At 38.6% G+C, this 22,807-nt stretch overlaps 1 protein-coding gene and 1 long non-coding RNA gene across 2 annotated transcripts in view; one reads left to right on the top strand and one right to left on the bottom strand.

The window, feature by feature from the left end:
• LOC121901343 (complexin-2) overlaps window positions 1-22,807 on the top strand; it is a 57,802-nt gene that overhangs the window by 9,851 nt on the left and 25,144 nt on the right. The window lies entirely within an intron of this gene.
• On the bottom strand, window positions 528-1,548 carry LOC121901345. The gene is made up of 3 exons (XR_006097255.1): window positions 1,495-1,548; window positions 1,109-1,383; window positions 528-970 (listed from the first exon to the last, which is right to left on the bottom strand). It is a non-coding gene; the product is annotated as an uncharacterized LOC121901345 (long non-coding RNA).

Genomic DNA, 22,807 nt, shown 5'->3' with positions numbered 1-22,807 from the left:
ACAAATAGCAGGTTTTATACGAATATTTGTTTCATACAAATATTTTAAAAATTATTTGTTTGGGGTGTTCCCCAGAGATAAAGTTGAGCTACTGACACAAGCAAAGTGCTCTTAAAGTCTCTCCATAACCTGTTGTTCCCCTCCTCCTTTCAACGAAGTTAGGTTGTAAAAAATAGGCAATAAATGAAAAGTGCAAAGCAAGAATGGCCTTTGAAGTTCCTCCCTACATGTTACACAGTGTGCTGTCTCTGTGTTATGGGTGTATAAATAGATAGATCTGGCTGCAATGAGGTGATGAGTAAAGTTTTAGCTCAGTAGTCTAAATTTTCTAAAATTAAAAGTGTAATAAAAACAAAAAACAGGATTTTTAAGTCTCTTTCCACTTTTATTCGAATACAAATACAGATACAAATAATTTTGCTGCCTCAACAAATACAGATACAAATACAAATACTGGGATCTCTGCACATCCCCAGTATGGATGTGATGTGTCTGGAAGCTTTGGGGAGGAGTCGAGTCAGACAGCCTTTTTATCTCCTGTGTCAACTAAATGCTGAAGTTTAGCAGCAGCTCTTCTGGTTCACCTGTCAGTCTTCTGTCCGGGGGTCTTTCTCCTCTTTTGGTTTTGGGGGATTTTACATATCTGTAACAGACATATCTGTCTGTCTGTCAGTTTCTCTCTCAGTCTACTTGTCTTGTGTCTGCTTCGGTTCGCTGTGCAGCTGATGGATCATCTCGCTGATCAGCTGTGAATTGATGACTCATTCTAAAAACTGTCTGAGTCACTGACGCCTCTCTGGTCCATTATGTGTCTCACACCTGTGATAGATTTCACTTTTGTTTCCCATTAGATGACTCATGGTGAAATATTTTTACATGTAATTCTTTTTAATGGCCACTCAGACATTTAATGGACTTTTTGTGAGCTAAAGGTCAGAATAACAGGACATCACGTTGACCTCTTCACTTCCTGCCAAAACAAGTGAGAAGAACAGTTTTAAATCAGTTTTTATATGCCTGGGGAAACCAGTGCAGCTCGACAGCAGTAACAACATCAGTACTTGTAGCAGTAATAGCAGTAGAATCATTCATTTATGTTCCTGCTCACTGTTTATTCAGGGTTTCTGCCTGTTGAACTCATCTGAACTCAGTATTGTTGGCCTCTTTAACAATGTCTTATAGCTGATGCAAAGTGCCACTGTTGCCCCAGCAACAACCCTTTGGCACCTGTTGCCGTGGATCACCGCGTTAGCGTGTGCCAATCGGTGACGTTCCAGCTGACTTGGGAGAGAAAGCAGCTTGTGCAGCAGCAGGGAGGGAAAGGCAGTGACTTCATCTCAGTTTGCTGAGTGTCTCTGGTGTTAAATGTTTACAGTAACTGATCTAAGATGGAGAAAGAGATTTTTTTTAATGTGTTAAAGACAGAAAAGAAAGAAAATTGTATTGCTTATTTTTTTTTATCCCTGTAATGTTAATTGTCACAGTTCCACCTACATGAAGCACCATTGAGATAATTAAATCTGTTCAGCCAAACGTCTTAAACTCAGTCACTTCTATTCAGTTCCAAACAGAATAGAAAACAACAGGTGACGTCTCATTTATAGCGTCAGGAAAAAGAAAAAGAACCGACAATTAGTTATAAAAACAACAATGTTGGAATGTAAAGATAAAAAAATCTCATCACGGGAGCGAAAATGGGACCAATTACTTCAGTGTCCTGATTTTCTGGTACTTTTTCTTGTAATTTTCTCCTAGAAAAGAAAATGATCAGAAAGTGTCAACAGGGAAAAAAACAGTCACTTGACCTGTAAACAAACTTCATCGTCATCATCATGGCTGCCAGTTTACTGAGCTTTATTCAATTTCAAATCGTCATCTTCTGGCACAGCAGTAGTTGTTGCAAACAGCTACCTCAGGGTGTTTCTGCAGGTTTCTGTCCAGCATCATCTTCTGTTGCAGTTTAACATCACCTACTGTAGACTGTAATATTCTCTCTAATATCTCTTTGACTGTCACATGACCACCTCTCATATTAGTCATGGAGCACTTGATGTTTTTTAGCATCTAACTTGGTGGATTCATAGTCATTTTCTTATGGTTTCAGAGCCACTGATACCATTACTGGCACTGGTTTCATCTGTTGAGCAGGTCTTTTGTGTCATATTCTTCTTTTTACTCTTTGTGAACATTTTTGTGAATGAAACTTGCCCACAAACGGAGCAGAACATGAAACCTGATATGGCAACTTTAAAGGTTTGGATTATCTTAATGCTTCCAAGAAAAGTGTTATTTTTACTTTAAATGTTGGATAACACAGATCTTGAAACAAGGAATAATTACTACAATTAAATGATATAATGCAGACCAGAGACAGTGGAGGGTTGTGGCTCCACCATCTGTCCCCCAGAGCATGAAACTATGATCCTATATGCAATAAATTCATATATTTTGGCCTTTTAATTCAGAAACACATCGGTGCTGTGTTTCCAGGTCTCCTTGGACAAAGCTGTTTCTGCACTTCGACCTCAGCTTCACTGAGCTCCTCATGTCACCCCTCAGAAAACACACGGATTTATTGTTCAATCAGCCATGTAATGAATCCCACCATCCAGAATCCCCAGCTAATTAACTGCACAGCAGGTTCCACCGACAAGTTAAATAACTTGCGGCCGGCCCACACGGTAGCCCCCTTGAAGCAGAGCTAATTCACTTAATTCCAACTAAATACCTTCAATATATTCAGAAGAAACCAAAGTCCTGCTGAAACGGTTTGCTGAGCTTTTCATTTAGAGTTTTAATTATCTACACTTTGACGCCGCGGCTCTCTTTGTATGCTGCACACACAAGAGCGTAAGTCGTGGGCTTTACGTTGCTTTGGCGAGACGCCAATGTAACGAGGCCTCTGAAGTCTTGTTTTACACACGGCTGTCACGGCGTTTATCACGGAGCTCCTCACGCTGTCAGTCACTGACAGGAAACGGGGCAAATCTTGGCCCTGCTTCACTGTTCAGCACAATGTTGGCAGTGTGACAGCAGAGTCTGTATGTGGCCTGAAACAGAAACAGGTCATGAACTAGAATGAACATGAGACAGAAGCTGTACAGTATATGGACTAGACAGAGTTGCAGATGGTGAAGTTTCTGTTTTTACTGGATCCTCTGCACTATAGCTCCATGTTTTTAGCATTTTATTTTGTTAGACATTGAAAGTTAAACGGTGTAGTAATTATAAGACACTAAATATATCAAAGCAAAGCACTGGTTATTCCTATAATATGTGTGTTTGGCAGCTAAAAGCTCCTTCACACTGGGTGATTTTTGAACTGTCTGAGACTAAAGTTTATAATCGTGAGAGAAAAGTGGTGAAATCTTTGGTTGTCAAACAGTGTTCTTAGACTCGTCCACCAATGACCTATTTGGAGATTTGGTGACCAAAGAGTCAGAAATTGAAAAAGCGATGTGTCTCACAGTGTAACTGCTGCTATAATCCACGTCAACAAACAAAGCAATCAGAATATGACATGAAATGACACAGAATAGCCGGCGTGACATTTCGTAAGTGCAGTTTTTTAAAATAAAGTTTAGGGAGAAACTAAACACACTCGTTCTTCTTAATACGTCCATGACACACAAACACACAAAACGATAAAGGTGAAACAAAAAAGAAATTTGTGTGACTTTGCTGCATCGACATCTGGATCGACCCCTGGTGGTTGGTTGCAGTATAGGTCATAAGTCCCGCCCCCTCCATGTTAGTGGATGGGACATGAGCCAAACTAAAAAATCAAAGTAGATGTCATTACATTTTTCCCAAAGATGGTTTCTGTCTTTTTAGGTCGTTCTTATCATGGTGATGTATATTCAAGTGCTAATTTTTCTGATAAGTATGTTTTCAACCAGTTATTTGACGATATAAAAGGGGGTGTGACATCATGATTGACAGCTGTGACAGCCACTCTCAAACCTCCGTCAGATGGCAGGACAGCTGAGGGGGCGCCTGACTCTACTGTGCAGACTCTGGCTCCAAATGACGTCACACAAGCAAAATGGCAGCTCCTGGAAAGGAGATATTTTGGCTTCACTTATGCATAGCGGCAGGAAATGGAGACACATCGTCCATATTTATCGCACAGTCTAAAGGCGCCTTAAGATATGCTTAAAGCTGCTGTGAGCCATTTTTAATGGCAGAAAAATACTTGCTTATAGAGTTGTTGTGGATTACATGTTAGCAAAAAAGATGCCAAAGTCCATCAGACATGGAGCAACTTTATCACGTTTGGACTGTTGATGTTTGCGTCCAAGTTGAATCTTCACTCTCCTTTTAAGTCTGGTTTGGTCTCCACCAACTCCTGAGAAACACCTCTGGCTCAATAGCTGCTTGGTGCCGTTACAGTGGGTTTATCAGAGCTTGTTTGTTGAAAATAGCTGCCTGCTAATACAGTAAATGTGCTGTAAAACCAAAACTATGAGCTAAAAGAGGCTAAAAAGCGGTGTAAAGATTGAGAGGTGGTATTAATTTTCAGTGGGCTCATCACTGCAGAATATTTTTAATGCTACACACCGTCATTTTATCCATTGTTAATATGAAAAAGAATAGTCTTTTCATTTGATTAACCCATATAATCATATCGTCTTGGGGCTCATAGCGTACACTCTGCTTGTTTGCTGCTAACTGAACATGCTAAACTTCCAGTAGTTCCCACTTTAAGCTTGTTGAGCATTTAGCTCACAGTATAAAAAAGTATAAAAACAGTTGACTGATGATAGCTGAGCTGAGCCTGACAAACTGAGTCTGAGAATCCCTAAAACAGCCTCCGTGCTGTAACAACAAGCGCCAACCTGAGGACAAACTTTACATTTTTCACCCCTTTAGTAGTAAAGATCTAAGAATTGTATCAGCTAACAGTGTGACTGGACCAACAGCTTGGTTTGGGACTTCAGTATTTATTTTAATGAAGGTATTTGTGTTTCCAGAAAGTGAAAATAGCATCAGGGTTATGTGCTGCTTCCTTTTCTTAAATATGTTGCTCTTGTCAGCAAACCCATGATTACACGGTCGCTTATTTTCTCTCTTTTTTTTAGATTTGGGTGTTGACATAGAACGACAAAGGTGACTATAATTTGTTTATTCAAGTAAAAAACAAAAAAAAAACCCACTGCAGCCTTGATACAAATGTGTGAACCAGAAAAATACTTAAGATTCAGATCTTCCCTTGACTTCCTGCAGTGTGCAATAATCTCCTTAATTAGCTAATATTCTCTCTTTAAATAATGTTATTGGACATGAGGCTTCTCTCAGACAGCAGCCTGTGGTCTCTCAGTATTTTTAAACTCTTCAGATCGTCTTGTCGGCGTGGGGCAGCGAGCGACCCACTGCGAGCACCAGAGTTGTGTATTTAATGCTAATCATCCATTGTTCCTGCTGTCACATCCACTTTGTCAGAGAGGAAGAGCTATATTGAGCATAACTTGATTATAGACTGCCCCCACCTCTCCACCAACCCGACGCTCAAACACACACAAAATGTTGACAACTTCACAGTTTCAGGATTTAGATGATGCTCTCGTTCAGACTGTTTTACAGGAGTTTAATGATCAAATGTTGCAAGCAGCTGTTAACGAGCCAGGATTGTCTTGATGGGGTCAAATGGGCCTATTAGTACTTTTATAGCGGGTCACTGCTCCATCCAAGGGGGACAATAAACGATATTGTAAAAAATGCCCGATGAGTGCTGCAAAAAACTATTAAAATAATATATATGTGTAATATATTGATATTAGACATGTTATTTTAGAAATATAACTTTGTTTCCTTTGCGATTACTCTAAACAAAAGAGAATTTTTTTGGAAATTATAGCTTTGGCATCATATGAATCAAAAATATGGTGATGATCAAATGAAAGTCAAAGAACGTATTAGTTCATCTGTCTCTAGAAAAGAACGTCACTGTCTATAATTCAAATCATTACATTAAAAAGTGGAATTTATATAAAGTGGTGAATGTAATTATCTATTTAAAGTAATGATAAACATCACGTAACATAAGTCACGTTATCAAAATTGATCTGGTTGAGCTCACGCTACCGTTGAGCTAACGTTACAATTTCACAGACAAGAACAAGCTGCTTAAAGATCCTCATTAAAGTAATTAAGATTTTAATTTGATTTCCTTAAAATTATAATTTAGGAATTCTGACTATTATTTATCATCCTGCTAGCGGTAGCTGAGAGATTACTTGGGGTATATTTTGCCTTTATTTGATAATTGAAAGTGCATAAGGGAAGGAAAATAGGGCAGAGAGAGGGGTACCGTGTGCAACGAGGGTCTGCGGACATTGCTGTTATGTGGTATATGTTTTTTTTTTTTACAGCGCATCTCTCCATCTCCCAGCAACATTCATCACTGTACTCCAGCAGCTGGCAGGCGTAGCAAACCTCCCACCCACACAGCATGCTGCTGCTGGCCACTTACCAGAGCCCTCTTAACCCTGATGGAGTGAAGGGGGGGGCTCAATGAGCACTTATTGACAGGAAAAAAAAATAGCTGAAGGAAGAAACAAACAGCAGCACAGCTCAGTCAGATTTACATACGAGTGGATTTGACTCCTCTCTGTCTCTGAGACTCTTGATCTTAAATTGCAGATGTGGTGAAATCAAGGTCATCACTGGAGAAAGTAACTCTTCTTCTATCTACTAAAGGAAGGAATCTCTGTATGCCTGTATGTCCTCTGCGTATCTCTTGAACTGTTCACCGGATCGACTCATATTTGGTGCAATTTGGACAATCAATACGTTCAATAGGGATGTGCAGTAGAGCCTAGTATTTGTATTTGTATCTATTTTCACAACCTAACTTTGTGGTTGCTGGTATTGAATAAACCAGTGTTCAATGAGCCGATCCACTTTGCAGGTGCAGGGCGGAGCTTCAGGGGCTCCGCTGATCGACTCAGAATCAGAGAAAAGTGCTCTACAAAGAGAGAGGTAGAAAGCGAAAACAGAGCTTTTAATCAAGAACAGACACTCTTACTGCATGTGTAGACAGAAAGCGTAGCGTTAGCAGCACGTTTAGCAGATTAGCAAGCGAGTGACTACACAGGAGGCGTTCAAGCACACTGTTGAGCGTAGGTCATTCACGTTTTGGAAGCCCAGTACACAGTGACTAAACGGAGCAAATACTTTAAAGTTCAAAACTAGTTTGTCTCATATGCTCCAAGACGGTGGTGACTGGAAAAAGCACAAATAATTGGAGCAAATCAACCCACTCAAATCTGAGCTGACGGCACAGAAAATAGGACTGATCTAAGAGCCCGATATGATTGATCCACTTTATTTTAGGATTATTTTATATTTAAATGCAGCCTTTGTTTTACTTGAAATGAGAGGAGAACATTTATTTACTCTTAGAGTACTCAGCCTGTTATTTATATCATCTATGTATAATAGAGTAGTTTCTTTCAGGCCTTCACCTCCCTTCAACTGTATTCATTTTTCTATGCATTGAAGCAGCAGCTGGAGGTCAAGCAGTCAGCTGTTGATCAGTTTGAACAGGAACTGCACTGATATAAACTAATGTCTGTTTTCTGCCTCTCTATCACCAACCAAACCTTGCGTTAGGAGTAGCCCTTCAAAAAGAAACCATCCAGTCTCATGTGTCTCTCTCTGTTCATCCCTTTTTCTTTCCTCCTCACATGCTTTTTTTTTTTTTTTTTGGATGTCCTTCAATACCAGTGTTTGATCCCTCAGTACCAGTGTTTGGAGGCAGAGGAGGAAGAGGGGGGTTAATTAGTCTCTTTACAGACTGAAGTTTTGTCTCAGGACACTGCTTTGTTTCACGTAATCGCAAGAGAGAGAGGAACAAATGTGAATGAAGAGGCAACCAAAGTGATGTTCTTCCAGTTTGTGTGGAATAAAGAGAAGCACTGAGCAGCCATGAGTGCTGAGCAACAAAGAAAGAAAGAAAAATCAGAGGTTTGATCAGATTAGATCCATCAGAACAAGCCAATTTATTTGCTGATGATTTACTGTTTATCTTGACTGCTACTGTAACACTGGTTATTGAATAATGGTGTCTGAATTACAAATAATTTCAGGATCATAGTGAGCTGTGTAGAGTAGTTCCTTTTCCACATTACATCCTAGTAATGTGTCGATGTAATTATCTGTATCTATAAGATATATTTATACATACATTTCATACATACTGTTCACAATTCTCATCTTCTAGTTTAACGTCCAAGTATTATCAACATTTGACACATGAAGAAATTCCTCAGTCTGAGGGTGTCGTGACCATGTCTACATGTCTGCCCTGATTCGGTGAAGTGGCTTTAACCTCGATCTGTCCCGGCCCAACGGAGCAGACAGCGTAGTAGGACTGAAGACAAACCACTCAGCTCAGCATGCATTATGTAGCGTTCGTCTCTCTCTGAGGACTTCCGGCCCGTACAAACAGAGGAAGAGGAGCAAACACAGCGCTACACGGCTTTGCTATTACTAATTCAGTGTATCCGTCTTGCTTCTCCTCCTCCGGTTGGTGGACGGGTTCATCCAAAGCATCTCGCACAGCATGATACAGTCTATGTAGGGTTGGAAATTCACTTCTTGGATATTTTTTTTAATCCTATTTGGCTTCTAATAATGTTTATGTTCCCACTTATGTTTTCTTGTTTTATTGGGCTGTGAAATAAAACATTTTCATCACATTTTGGCAGATACATACCAGTCCACTTCCAGCCTCCTCCAACCTTTTTTTCACCTACATTTGTTGCTGTTGTGTTTCGTCTCCTCGCTGTGTGGCGTTAACAGTTTCCAGTTGCTTCAATTAAAACCTGATTTTCTCTCATAAAAATAATCCCTCACAATCATGTGAATATTTGACAGATAAAATATGAACATGTTGAAATGAAACTGAGCTTTTCAGACTAATTTAAACCTAAGAATAAAAAGTGTGACTCACACATTGACCTGTAATCCGCTGGTTTTATGATTCAGCTGCAGATTCAGTGGATTCGAACAAAATGACACACTGTTGGGTCAGAAAGAAGTCCTTTAATATATGTTTTTTTTAAATAATGAGAACATTTCATGGCATTGCTGAAGCATCATTTTTGTCTGACATTTTACACTACATGTTTATTGGCATTTACTGGAATGACTTTTTGACATTTTTGTGGATAGAAGCAGCTACAGCTACAAGGAAGTATAGATTCAGGTTAAATCAAAGTTAATATGTTTGCATGTTGTTTCCATTCTCGATTTATTTAGCCACTAATATTAAACATATTAAAGTTAAAAACACACAAAAAGAAACTGCTTCGTTTAGTGTAGAAAGTATAAAATGGGACGGAATCATGTTGGAGAATAAACTAACTGATGTGAGATAGAAAACTGATATTTCGATATTAGTTTGAACATTTAGATTTGCATTAACTGTCATGGAGTCAATGAGCTGAGACTGAACTACACAGTAAATGTGCTCTAAAACCAAAACTATGAGCTGAAAGAGGCTAAAAAGCTCCATAAAGATGCAGAGTTGATGAGAATTCTCAGTAGGTTTGTCACTACAACCTATAATCCTTTCAAATTACACATAGTTTCTTGATTCAGAGTTATTAGAAAACTACTGACTAGCGGAGCTTTAAAAGCACCACCTGTAGCACCTTTACTACTATTTCAACCACAGCACATCAATCAGTTTTCCATTAGTCCACATCTCTGCCACCCTCCAGCAGTGATGTGTGCACGTCTGCAGGCCTGACAACAGATGTCTGGCCGGCCACGGAGGGGGGGGCTTTCACATGCTGACCGGGAAGGTGAAGGTGCTTTTTGCGGTTGTTAGCAGGTGACTTGTGGCTACAGCTTGAATTAGCTGCGGGGCCATCGAATGATCAGAATTCCCTCGAGCGAAACAGAAATATAGAGCCGCTGTTCATCGTGTGTGCTGACATCTCTGATGGCGGTTCTCTCCGAGTGAGTGGTTCTTATATTTGTGCGTGTGCTGACAGTCAATCAATTAAAGGGTCAGTACATCCAAATAAAAATAAATAAATAAATAATAGAGTTTCAGCTTTCAAGACAATGGAGGTGAAAGAAATTTTAATGATTTTTAAAGCTCGGAAATAATACATTTTAATCCAATCTGTCAAAGATGCTTCATGAAAATCAAATATAAAAACTTAAAGATGAAACTTTCTGCATGGTTAGATATCACAGCAGTTGGTAGCTTGGGTGGTCTGACCCTTGAGTCAAATATATTCTCCAATAAACACGATGCTGAAACACTTTTAAAATGGTGACGCTGCATCAAGAAAAGAACATTTTTGGTCAGGTTTTTACAATTTTTGATGATCATTGGAAAGTTTTCTGTTGAAGAACTGATCTGTTCGGCCATTAACCATGACATCAATGGCCATATTATTGGTCCAAATTTATGAAAGTACTGTAGGAGGGATCGTTTTTGGGTGACTGTCTCCAATCGCTGCGTTGACAGAGACTACACGATCAAAATGCACATTTGTTTCTTTCTTTACTTTTATCCCATTTCACTTCCTTTATTTCTGCGTCTTCTCTCTCTTTCTCTGTCTCATCCTTATCTCCCTTTTCTCTCTCCATCTCTTTTTAACTTTTGATTTCATCGTGTCTTCTCCATTTTCATTGTCTCTTTCTGTCGCCCTCCAGTTTCTCTCCATCTATCATTTCCTTTTTTTCCTTTACCTGTCGTTGTCTCCTTCTGTTTCCTTTTCCTTGCATTCTTTTCCTTTGCCACGCATTTCTCACATCCACTCACTCTTTCGCTCAAGTTTTCTCCTTCCTCTTCCATCCTCCATCTCATCCCTCTCTACATTTTACAGTAACCATTCACATTTTTTCATTCCTTTTTGTCCCTACCCAATCATCTTCTTCCTTTCTCCATCCGTCCTTCCTACCTTCCTCCCTTTTTCCTCCCCCTCCCCCCTTGTCCTCATTTCTCTTCGTTATCCTCCCTCTCTCTCTTTATGTCCACCCCTGCACCCCCACCCCCATTCTTTCCGTTCTTTTCCCTCTTTCTCTTCCTTCAGCCACCCAACCGCAAGACAAATGGACGAACGCCTCGTTGGTGATTTATTGCCTGCTTCCTCCCCCTCCATCCTCCGTCGCCTGAGGGGAGGAGGTCTGCAGCTACATGTATAAGGCTCAAAAAGTAGCCAGAGTCAGTGGACTGTGTATGTGTGATATCATTGGCTCCAGCGTCCGTGCATCAGCGTTGTGATTTTCAGTGACAACAGATTCTGCGTCCTTGCTGTCGTCTTCGGATTCGCCGTCCTTGATTAAATTATACATTCATTTTCATGAAGTGACTACCCAAGCTGACTAACTGCGTATCAAAGGGTTGTTTTTTTTACATTTAATTGAATTCCTGGATTATTGTGCTTGTGCAGATGAATGCAACCTTGCAGAAAGATTCATATATAAATCTCTCAAAATCTAGATGTTATTAAAGAAAAAGACATATTTTTAATATTACTGTGAAGACAAAGATGTGGCTAGAATTTCCCAGTATTTACTGATACCACCTTAAAAGGAGCATTAAAAAACACTAATAGACTAAAAATACAGACCTGATGGATTTCGTGAATGATGGACGGATGAATGAATGGATAAAATGGCGGTAGAGTACTCAATAGATGGGTAACATAATAGATGCAAACATACAGTAGATGAATGGATGGATAGATTATAAAAAGAGATGGAAATAAAAGATGGAAAGGCTGAATGGAAGGGCAGATGAATGCTGATGGATGGGTGGAGGTAGGGGTGGGTGGATAGATGACGGATGAAAAATAAGCCATTGGATGGAAGAATGGATGGATGATGAACTGACGAGTGACTGGATGAATGTTGGATAAATTGGCAGAAGAGTGGATAATAGATGAAAGGCTTAAACCAACATCATCTCTGCGTACAGCCTTCTCATTCATTTGAATGGAACCAGTGTGTTGTCTGATGGATGGATGATGGATGGATGGATAAAAGAATGAATGAATAAACAGGTGGAAGGATGGAAAAAAAATGTGGACCAAAGTGTAGATATGGACAAATAGATTGATGGAGTGATTGGCAGCGGGCTGGATGGATGAAGGTAGAGTTTGATCACTGGACAACCAATACAACAAATGGACGGATGAATTCATGGGTGAAAGAAGTGACTCACATGGATAGAGCGTTGATAAATGAAAGGAGTGGAAGAGAAAGAAAAATGTGAAGGATGGATGGAAAAAGTCAGGATGGATGGCTGGATGGATGGATGGAAAAAGTCAAGATGGCTGGATGACATTCTGGACTGATGCAAATAGTAAAATATCAGCAGATAATTAAATGTCAACAAACGAAGGCCGTCTCTGTGTTTGTGTCAGAGGTGCATCGGAGGCTTTTTTGTCTGTTTGGATTCTTTTGTCTTCAGGCTGAATGAGTTCACTCTGAAAATGTCACCAGCTGTTTGATTCTACTTCATCACCAGCTGCCTTTTCCCTGCTTGGTTTTTCTTTGCTGTTTGTTTGTTTGTTGCTTTTTTTTTTGCTTCTGAGTGTTTTATGCAAATCGCACAGTTGTAAAAGATTTCCATTCATCTGTTCACAGCAACTCCAGGAGTCATTTTGTGATGGATTGTTGGTATTAGTTAGTTCCTACATTTCCCAGGATGCATCTTGTGCCAGAAGATGTTGTTTCTCTCATCTCTGGTTTACAAATGCGGATAGAAACTCCAACATGTGTCGCAGCTTTGTTGCTTTGTGGTTTCCTTCCTGCAGATTGATTTCTGTTTCCCCTTTTCTGAGGATGAACCCTGTATGGTTGTTGAACTAAAAAATGGCGGCTCCTTCTTCAGCTCTGAGGGTTTTATATCACTAAAATTGAGCAGCAATGATCAGTAGATTAATTGATTGGTCTACTGACAGAAAATTCATGAGCAATTTTGGTAAATATCTAATATCTTGTGTATTCATTTGTATAATATATTCATATACAGTATATCTTTTATGTATTTTTGGAATATCTTTGGTCAGGACAAAAACAAAACATCTGAGGTTGCATCTTGGTATTGGGAAACGGTCATCGACATTTTCCACCATTCTTACATTTTATAGATTAATTGATTGAGAAAATAATCTCTGATTGCAGCTCCAGTTATGACATTTTCTACCATCATCTGTAGCTGATTGACTTGATGTTAAATATTCTACTTTTGGAAAGAAGGAACATACTGTACACTTAAGTAAAAAAGGCAGTTATTCAAAATACACCAACTAGGTTTACATGAACTGCATGACACTTCACATCAGACTTTATTTAGATGACACTAATCACATTTATACTCCTGTTATATACGCTAGAAATGAGTGTAACTGATGACTTTCCAACAAAAATGTCCAACACATACATCATCTCTCAGTCATCTGCTCTCTCTATGGATCCATCTGCCAGTTTTTTAAAAAAAAGCCCTCTAAAATGATCCAAATGATATAAAAGCAATTATTCAAGGTTAGGGAAAGATTGCCTTTGTGGTTAAAGGAAAGTTTGACATTTTGTGGAGTACACGTGCTGGCTTTCTCGCCGAGAGCTAGACGAGAGAGGATGTCATGTACGCTAAAAATGAAGCTACAGCCAAGAGACGGCTAGCTTAGCTTAGCTTAGCACAAGAAAACAGCTAGCCTGGCTCTGTCCCATAGTAACAAAACCATTTTACGAGGGGTTTTGTACTATTTCTGGGTCGAGACCTACAGAGATTCCAGGATGTTAAAGGTTTCGTCTTTTTGTCTAACTCACTTAATAAGTGAATTTTTAAATGTCAAAGTCGTCTTTTAAGATAAACCAATGTTGACGCTTGGTAAGACATGGGATGTGAACTGTAGTCTCTGGTGTCATTCATACAACCTTTTTCGGCAGTATAAAAATGTTAAACTACTTCCTCCTTTGCCCCCTGAGGGAGGACAACCGTTACTCTCACTGCACTGATAATGTGGTTTAAATCAGAGTAGTTTTCCTGCTCCAGCACAGGTCATTTTTTTAGCTCAAGTCTGTTAATCTGGTTATGTTTACTCTACCTTTAGACTTAATTTAACTAAACTAATCTGGTTAAACTGTTAACCTGACAGATGGATGTTAATTAATCCAACAATTAGCTCAAAGGTAAACACACTGGATGTGAACCAGGACAAAGGTGGAAGAGATGATGAGTAAACACCTGAAGAATATATCGTATGTGGGGTTTATCTGTGTAAATGAAGCCTTCAGTGTTTTCAGATCGACTCTGAATTGTTTGTTTAATGGCTGAACGTCGGGACTCTGCGCCGGATCGATTTCATTGTTTGTCATCCGAACAGATGTCTGAGTAAACGCTCCGTATTGTAGCAGCTAATTGCTCCATTAATTACATAACATTCAACCTGCCTCTGTATGTCGGCCTCAGTTTCTCTCCTTCCTCATCTGTCTTTGTCCTACAATCCTCCAGAATCACCACTACATACCTTCATATCTCCGTATTCTCCTTTTTTTTAGCAACTTTATTGAATCCTAAAGTCTTATTCTTCTAATACAAGTAAGAAAATCTGCTGTGGCAGTGATATAAAAACCCATTTCCAACACAAAACAATCATTCATAGAGTCATTTTTTTTTTCATTCTTATGCAGCAAGTTTGCCTTTTTCTGTCTTCTTTCGAGACACTTGTTTGTACAAAACTGAAAAAAGAAGATTGTTAAACAGGTTGGAATAATCTCACTGCAGTAGCAGAATTTCTTCGCTTGTCTTAAAGGGGCACTCCAACAATTTTCTGCTTCAATATTAGCTGAATTTTCATGGTTGGTACTACTCAGTCTTGAAAAACAGTCATACAATATCTTCTGTGACTCCAGGAGAGTTTTGTCAAGTCTTTGATTTTGACTGTTTGTCTTTTAACATGTCACTCAGAAGTCCACTGACTTTATAGAAGAACGATAATAAAATTGCTGGAAAAACAGAAAATTTAAAGAATTTAAAAAATGACTCTTTAAAATGTAGATTTGTCGCAGTGTTACTGTGTTGCAAAACTGATCATGGATCATGGAAAGGGCTCGATATCTCCATGTAAATATATAAATATAAATATACAAATATAGAGAATTATGTTGTCAAATATTTACAAGTCAAAACTTTATTATTATTTAACAATAAAACCAAACGCAGTTTTCACTTCAAATGATACAAAAACCCTCAATCTGCATCTCATTGTATCCCACAGCCTCCGTTATGTCTTATAATTGTTTAAATAAAGTAAATAGAAAAGGAAAGAAAGAGGAAAAACGGTCATAGTGGTAGAAAGAACATGAGGAAAACGTTGAAAAAGAGGTAGAGGCTTAAAAAAGAGAGAGACAGACAGACGGTGAGAGAGAATCAAACAATAGCAGAGGGTGAAACAAAGGCAGGATGAATGAAAGAGACAGAAACAGATGGAGCGAGGAAGACAACAGACAGTGGGGGGAAAAAAAAAACACTTCACCTCTTTACACCTCATGTACCGCACATCAATAGTCCTTCACACCAGATAGATTCACCGAGTGCAACAATTAAGAAGTCGAGGGAGTTAATGATGGCGTGGCACAGTCTCTCCACAGTTATTACACATCAATGAGCAACTGGTTTCCTGCCTTATTATATCAAATTTTAGAGGTATTCATAATTTCAGTACCAAACCAGTGTATAGTGAAGAGACAGGAGATCCTTTAAAGCTGCAATTATTAACATTTTCATTTTCATACTTGAATTTGCCAGTTCTTCAAGCTTTAATTAAAGTTAATGGGAGGCAAAATTGCTGCTAAGGTGATTTTACCTTCCCTCAGAGTCTCTGGTATTAAAATAATAATACATAGTAATGTTATTGAATGAGGTAGCATCAACTTTTCAGCAGTGGTTAAAATTACACACTAGGATAAAGCATCTTAACTCCAGTTTTAACCTCCAAAACAGCATTTAAAGTTTCACTACTAACAGAACTTACAGTATTTATGTATTAACAGCTCAAAAAAAACCAAAACATTATTCGTATTGAATCATTCTTAAAATCGGCCATTGGCGATTATTTTTCTAAACTCTTTTTAATTTTTACCTGAATCAAAGAAGGAAACTGAACCTCATATACACTAGAAAAGCAGGAACACAGAAGCAGCATCCACCTCCCTGCGTACTCCCACATGAGTCCTCCCACCGACAAACTCCCAGAGAACGAAACAGAAATATGACCGAGGCAACAAAATGCCAAAAGGCAAGATTTAGAGAAACGAAGGAGAAGACGAAGAACAAAAACAGAAAAAGCATAGATGTGGTGATATAATCAGTCCAGTCATTTAATTTAGTTACAAACAGACCAGAACTGAATTAATATAAATTACCCACACTAAAGAGTGCTATCAGTACATAATGTTGTATCATAGACCCACAGAGGAAATAGAATGACATATTTATAATCATATAACTATGTCATCATTTCTAACCTGCAAGAATCCAGTTCTATAAACCACATTATTAAAAATAAAATATGCAAATTAAAGTGAGCCTCATCTATGCAACAAGGTCTCCTAGAGCCTCCTCTAACATTTAAGGGGAGGGGGGGGTTAGTCACTTTTAAAGAAGAGAAATTAAATGGAGTCGTGTAGCCTTCCTCTGCCTTCCAGCCTGTGCTGAGGGAATAATTTATCACCACAGAGTCACATGAATAAATAATGTTGTCGAGCGGTGAAGTCGCTGCCTCGCAGATCTGAGAGCGAGGCGCGGCGTTAGCAGCTCATCATTAATTCATTAACTTTCGTCTCCTAAATGTATTTTCTGTCTTCGGTGACATTTGCACCGTGAATTTTCTGCATCGCACAACGTTATTTCATTCAGAACAAACAAAATGAAAAATGTTTGTGTGTATGTGTGTGTGTTTATAACGCCCTGTTAGGGAGAAGTTTAACGTTCCTGGTGGCTGCCTCGCTGTCTTCGGTTTGAATCGATTTGTTGCACGTTCAACTTTGACTCATTTTGCTTTTCCGCTGCTCACAACAACTAATAAATTATTCAGAATTAGCTAATTGGAGAGTTTTTGTATCCTGACAGGTTTTAACAGATTTTAAAGTAAGTTAAAATTTTACTAAATACTGTAGTTTCCATTGAGAGGAATGAACTGGCTGTTACATCACATATTTATCTCTTAGGTTGAGATTTTGCAGTGAATTTTTTTACCTCCTGAATTGCAGACATGGATAATAAAGAATAAATGAAACCAGGATAAAGACCAACTGCATCTTTTACAAAATCAGTACTACACCAAAACTGAAGGACAAATCATTGGTTCTCAAACTTTTTGAAATAAAGACCAAAAAATTCAGTAACAAAACCGTAACAGGTGTCTCAGTGTTACTTCGGAGGTTCTGCGCAGCACAAACACAGTCGCGAGCAGTTCTGTCCACATCGGGTCGTCTTTTTATTGACCACACACACACGCTTTTACAACATAAACACATTTTTCACTCCTTAACTCTGCTCACTCGCCCGGTGTTTCTGGAGGGCACACAGTCCAGTTTTTCAAACAACACAGAATCAATATACAATTATAACAGAGGGCTGGCATGTCCGTCCTCCTCTTGTTGCTCCAGCGTGTGTGTTTTGTCTTTTTCAGGTCCAGCACGCTACTGCATAAAAAGGAGAGAGTTATTAGACAACAGGTAACACCTGTGCCTATTAGACTAACCCTGGCACTGCTCTCATGAGCCACTCCCACCAATCTGTACCCAAACCAAACCCCACCAGCACAAAAACGAACCAATATGAAAGCCCAGGGTACCTTTGTCTTTGCTTGTCTTCCAAAATTTAGTCCTTTACATGTATTGCTGTCAGAATAAATCTCACAAACTTAAATCTTGATAGTCTTCCTGCATCAGAGCCCTCTTTATTGATTATTGGTTCCTCGTGAATCTGGTTCATTTAACTTAGGATCTGGCTTTAAAGGGAGGAACTGACCTCCTGTTTGAAAACTAATGGAATAAGATGCCTGGTATAATCTGATCATTTTCAGATTATATTTTGAATTAAATAGCTAAAGAAAATGCCCATAATCCTGTTTGACTTTTGTCAGAGCAGATGACACTAAATTTTGTCTATTTAAACACCAGCGTGTCCTCTAATAATGACGGTAATGAGAACAGAAAAAGGTAACATGTCCACCAAAAAAAAGTGAATTTATTTTGGCTCTAGTTTGAGGTCAGGTTTCTGTATACTTTCTGTCATTTGAATCAATATGTTAGGTATTTGATCCGTTAAAGTAAGTTTTTACAAAACATGGCAAATAGTTTGGACATTTTTGGACATTAGGAAAGAAATTTGTGATGTATGATGCCCCAAAACACTGATGTAGAAACTTTTTGTGTTTAGAACAGCTTTCATAATCTAAATAAAGCTGTATGTCTGCTGTGTTGTAGCAGTCAGATATAAATGACAGTATAGCTTTACCAAGAGTGAAACCATTTTATTTATTTTATTATCAAATGTAATGGCAAATTTACAATTAGTTAACAAATAAAAACATGTTTAATCAAAAAAAGCATTTTAGCATTAATATTAGGGATGTGCAGAGGGCCCAGTATTTGTATTTGTATCTGTATTTGTTGAGGCAGCAAAAATTATTTGTATTTGTATTCGAATAATAGTGGAAAGAGGTTTAAAAATCCTTTTTTTGTTTTAATTACACTTTTAATTTTAGAAAATTAAAGTGTTACAATAAGCGTTCATGAAGTGTTCCCTTTGGAGCACTTCACTTATCTCTGGGGAATGTGATGTCCAAATTAAGAAATGTGCGTCATGTAGCAGGTGGATGTGACTCCCCTCATTGAGACCTGCTGATAGACGTCACAGCGGAGCAGAGGAGAGACACTGAGATAGCAATGTAACCGACCTGCACGCTGGTATTTAACATGTTTTATTTTTTCTTCCTGAAAACAAATAATTTATAAAATATTTGTATGAAACAAATATTCGTTAAAAAACAAAACAAAACAAAACAAAAAAAACACTATTTGTTCTTCGTCGAATAACGTATTTGTATTCGGGCACACCCCTAGTTAATATGTAATGGATACTGTATTATTGTAGTCCTGTGTAAGGCAAGGCGAGTTTATTTGTATAGCACATTTCAACAACAACGCAATTCAAAGTGCTTTACATAAAACATTAAAGGCATCAAGACAGAATGTAAAAGCAACACAAGGCAATGTAAAAAAAGAAAATACAATTAAAAATAGTTAAATTGGAAATAAAAATAAGCTCAAATAGAATAAGACACATGAAACAGTGTAAGATATTAATCAAAAGCCTCAAATTTGATTAGTAGTCTCATGTACCACAGTATTGTGTTCTCTAACTGCTGACAGATAAAGACTGAGTGTCCAGCTGGCGTCATGCTAACCTGGTATAAAAACAGCTCCTGTCAGGGATCCATCTTGGTTCATTCGTCCAGCTCTCAGTATTGATTTTCCCATTCATGTCCGACAGATTGTCCCTAGGGTCAGCTCATCAAACACTGGGTGAAAGGCTAGCTGGGGGCAGAGTGTGGGTGTGTGTGTGTGTGTGTGTGCTGACTGCTACAAATGACTTTTATTTTTAACATCTGTCCTTGAAACTGGTTAAAGGGGACACGAGCCTTTCACCTCTGATTCATCTTGTGTAACTGATTCTCCAAAGAGAGACGTTCTCCACACTTCAGAGCTCATTAGATGTTTAGTGTCTGTTTTTATAAAGCTTCGTTTTGAGCTTTCTGGGTTACTGAGGTTAAAATGGAGGTAAAGGTTCCTGGAAAGATCAAAAAGATTTATACGAGTGAGTTCCATCTTCACGTATAATTGGCTCCAGGTCAGTGATGATCACTATTATGTCATAGATGTGGTTTACCAATGATGAGAACATTGCATTACACCACTAATGCAGCACAGATGCAGGATGTGGGACCTTTGCAACCACTTCCACTGCACAGACTGTTACAATGCAGCACATTAATTGCAGAGTAAAAACCTTGAATCTTCACAACCCTCAGGAGTAATAAAAAGGGTTGATGATCCTTGTGCATTTGTGAGCTCATTAAAAGAGTTTCATGAGCCTGAGAGAACAGGAAATTGTTATAATTACACTCGAGTTGCAACTAATGTTATTTTCAGTTAAAAAACATTTAAAAACTCATCTTCAAATTGTTTGTTTCAAAAATATTCAATTTACTATCACATAAGACCATGAAAAGCAGCAAATCCTCACAAATGACTGTCTGGAACTCGGGGTAGTTTGACATTTTTGCTTTAAAAAATAACTCAAATGATTCATTCATTATCAAAATAGTTGCCGATTTTTTTTCTGTCAATCAACTAATTTTTGCAGCTCGAAATTACACATTAGGGTTTCTTTTTTGGATGCATGCTGTAAATTTTGTAAAATCTATTTTTATTCCACAGTCTGATAATCCGACTGACTCACTTCATTATTCAGTCTGACATTGTGTTCATGGTAGCTATTTTCTGTTTGGGAAGGATTTTACGTCACCCAAACCTAACTTGTGTCATGATGATTGTAGAAATATTGTGTCTTTATTTTTGTCAGTCGACTTAAAACAATCTGTACAGCTGAGTCAATTTAGATTTTAGTGATTTTTGCCATTTTTCTGCCTCAAGCGCAAGACCACAGGATGAGGACGCTGCCATTCTTAATCCCACCTACATAGCTTGTTGTTAACATACTGTTGGTTTTGGTCTTTTATATGGGATTTGTTGACAATAAGAAACACATAGAATCATCCTTTAAAGCTAAAAAATGAAACTCAGCAAAAACTGGAGTAATGGGTTTTCGCATGACAACAGCAATATGTTGTTTATTCCATCATTAGAAAAAAGGTAATAGCAACATTGCTTATTGGATCCAGTATGTGCCTCTCCATGCTGGTTGTAACTCCTTTAATGGACCTGTCATCCCTGAACTGAAATCACACACATTTAAGGCTTTCTCTGTCCTTTTTTTTTTCTTTCCTTTCTTCCCTTCCCTCTAACACATTTACTTTGCCTGTCATAAACATGTTCCATTGACAGGCTCATGTCCGCCTTCCTGAGCCGCTCCCATCCCCGTCTCCGGCCGTGAAACTGGGAAACAACTTCCAATTAACTGGATAGGATCAGCGCGCGGTCCTGCCCGGCCCTGATAACATTATCCCAAGTCATGCACCGCTGCCAGCGCTTGGATTATGAAATTAAAAAAAAAAAAAAAAAAAAGGAGAAGAAGAAGAAGAAAGGGTGGTGGAGGATGGAGGGAAAATGGTTGGGTGCTGGGGAATGGGAGATTGGAGGAGGAGGGGGTGGGGGGTGGGGGTTGCCCTTGGGTGCTGTTGTCAGTGATTGTATGGTATATTTGGCCCTGTGTAAAAGGGAGGGTTACGTAAGGTTTTAAAGCCTTGCCACTATCACTGGAATGGAGAAGTTCAGTATGCGGCAGAGCTGCTTCAGCTTCCAGTCCAACGCTAACCGCCCACTGATAAGCTCTTACATAACGAGCCGAGGTTCAGGCCTCTGGTTTCTGACGAGGATGTAAATGGAGGCAGGTGGAGTGACGCTTCTCTGTTTCACATGATAACAGCGTGATGAATTGTTCCGGTCTTTGGCAGATGAAGGAGCTCCTAAGATTGTGCTGCTATGTTTCTGTTGTGTTGGAGAGGTTTCAGTTTGCAGGTAGAGAGTGATGTGGAAGATGACACGAGGAGAGATGAAAACATGCGTGATTAAAATACGCCATGCTCAAGTTTTATGACCCTTGAAATTAAAAATATATTAAAAGGATATTATATTTTATCAGTTATGTTTTAATTAATTTCTAATGAGTAGAAGTGGAGATGTTAGGATTGTGGGATTTTCAATTAATGCAATACCATGACAGATTACTTCTGTGTTTACCCTTTTAAATGCTGCATTACAGTTAAAGGATCCCTGTGGAGTTTTTGACCACTAGTAGCCAGTGTTGGGTAACATTATTTTTTAAAAGAACATGTTATGTTACATTACTGCCACTAAAAAGTAACGTTACCTCCTGGGAAAAGTAGTGCATCAGAGTACTTTTGCATTACCAAAATTGAAAACCCCTTTGCAATTCCCTGGGCATGTTGGAAATATATATTGTGGTGAGCAGCATGGAATGAAAGACAGGAAGCAGTTCTCAGCAATTATTGAAATACAATACAGTGGGCAGGATCTCAAAAACACCGTAGCAAAAACAGCTGTGGTCAAGAAATGTAACAGCCACCTCACTCATGATTAAAACTGTAAACCAGCACAAAAATGACAATTACCAACATAAACCACCATGTTCTGAACAGACACGTTACAAACGCTAACAAAAAGTAACATTTGCATTTTGGAACATAAAACAGCAAACTTAACAAACTACCCCGTCCAGCACTAGGCGTGATGTATCTCGTTACAACAAAAAAGCAATCTGAGTACTCTAATGCATTATCCCCAAAAATGTTTTTCCAAGTATTTCCATGTTTTGTTGAGTGATGCAATACACTTAATACTCAGAAGAAAACTGCTTGCTCGCAAACATTTTTTTGTACATTTTTTTGCAAATGTATTATTAGGAAGGAAATGAATTCAAAGCAACAATATTGCAACAATAATCCAACTCAATGCAAGTCCAGGAGCCAACTGTCCAACCAACTGTCAATCACAGCTGTCAATCAACGCCCACACAGCAGACATCAAAGCTACTATAAGTCTTTGAATTTCATTAATGGAGCAA

The sequence above is a fragment of the Thunnus maccoyii genome, chromosome 8 (assembly GCF_910596095.1).
Source record: "Thunnus maccoyii chromosome 8, fThuMac1.1, whole genome shotgun sequence".
Taxonomy (NCBI): Eukaryota; Metazoa; Chordata; class Actinopteri; order Scombriformes; family Scombridae; genus Thunnus; species Thunnus maccoyii.
This window is presented reverse-complemented; position numbering and strand designations above follow the sequence as displayed.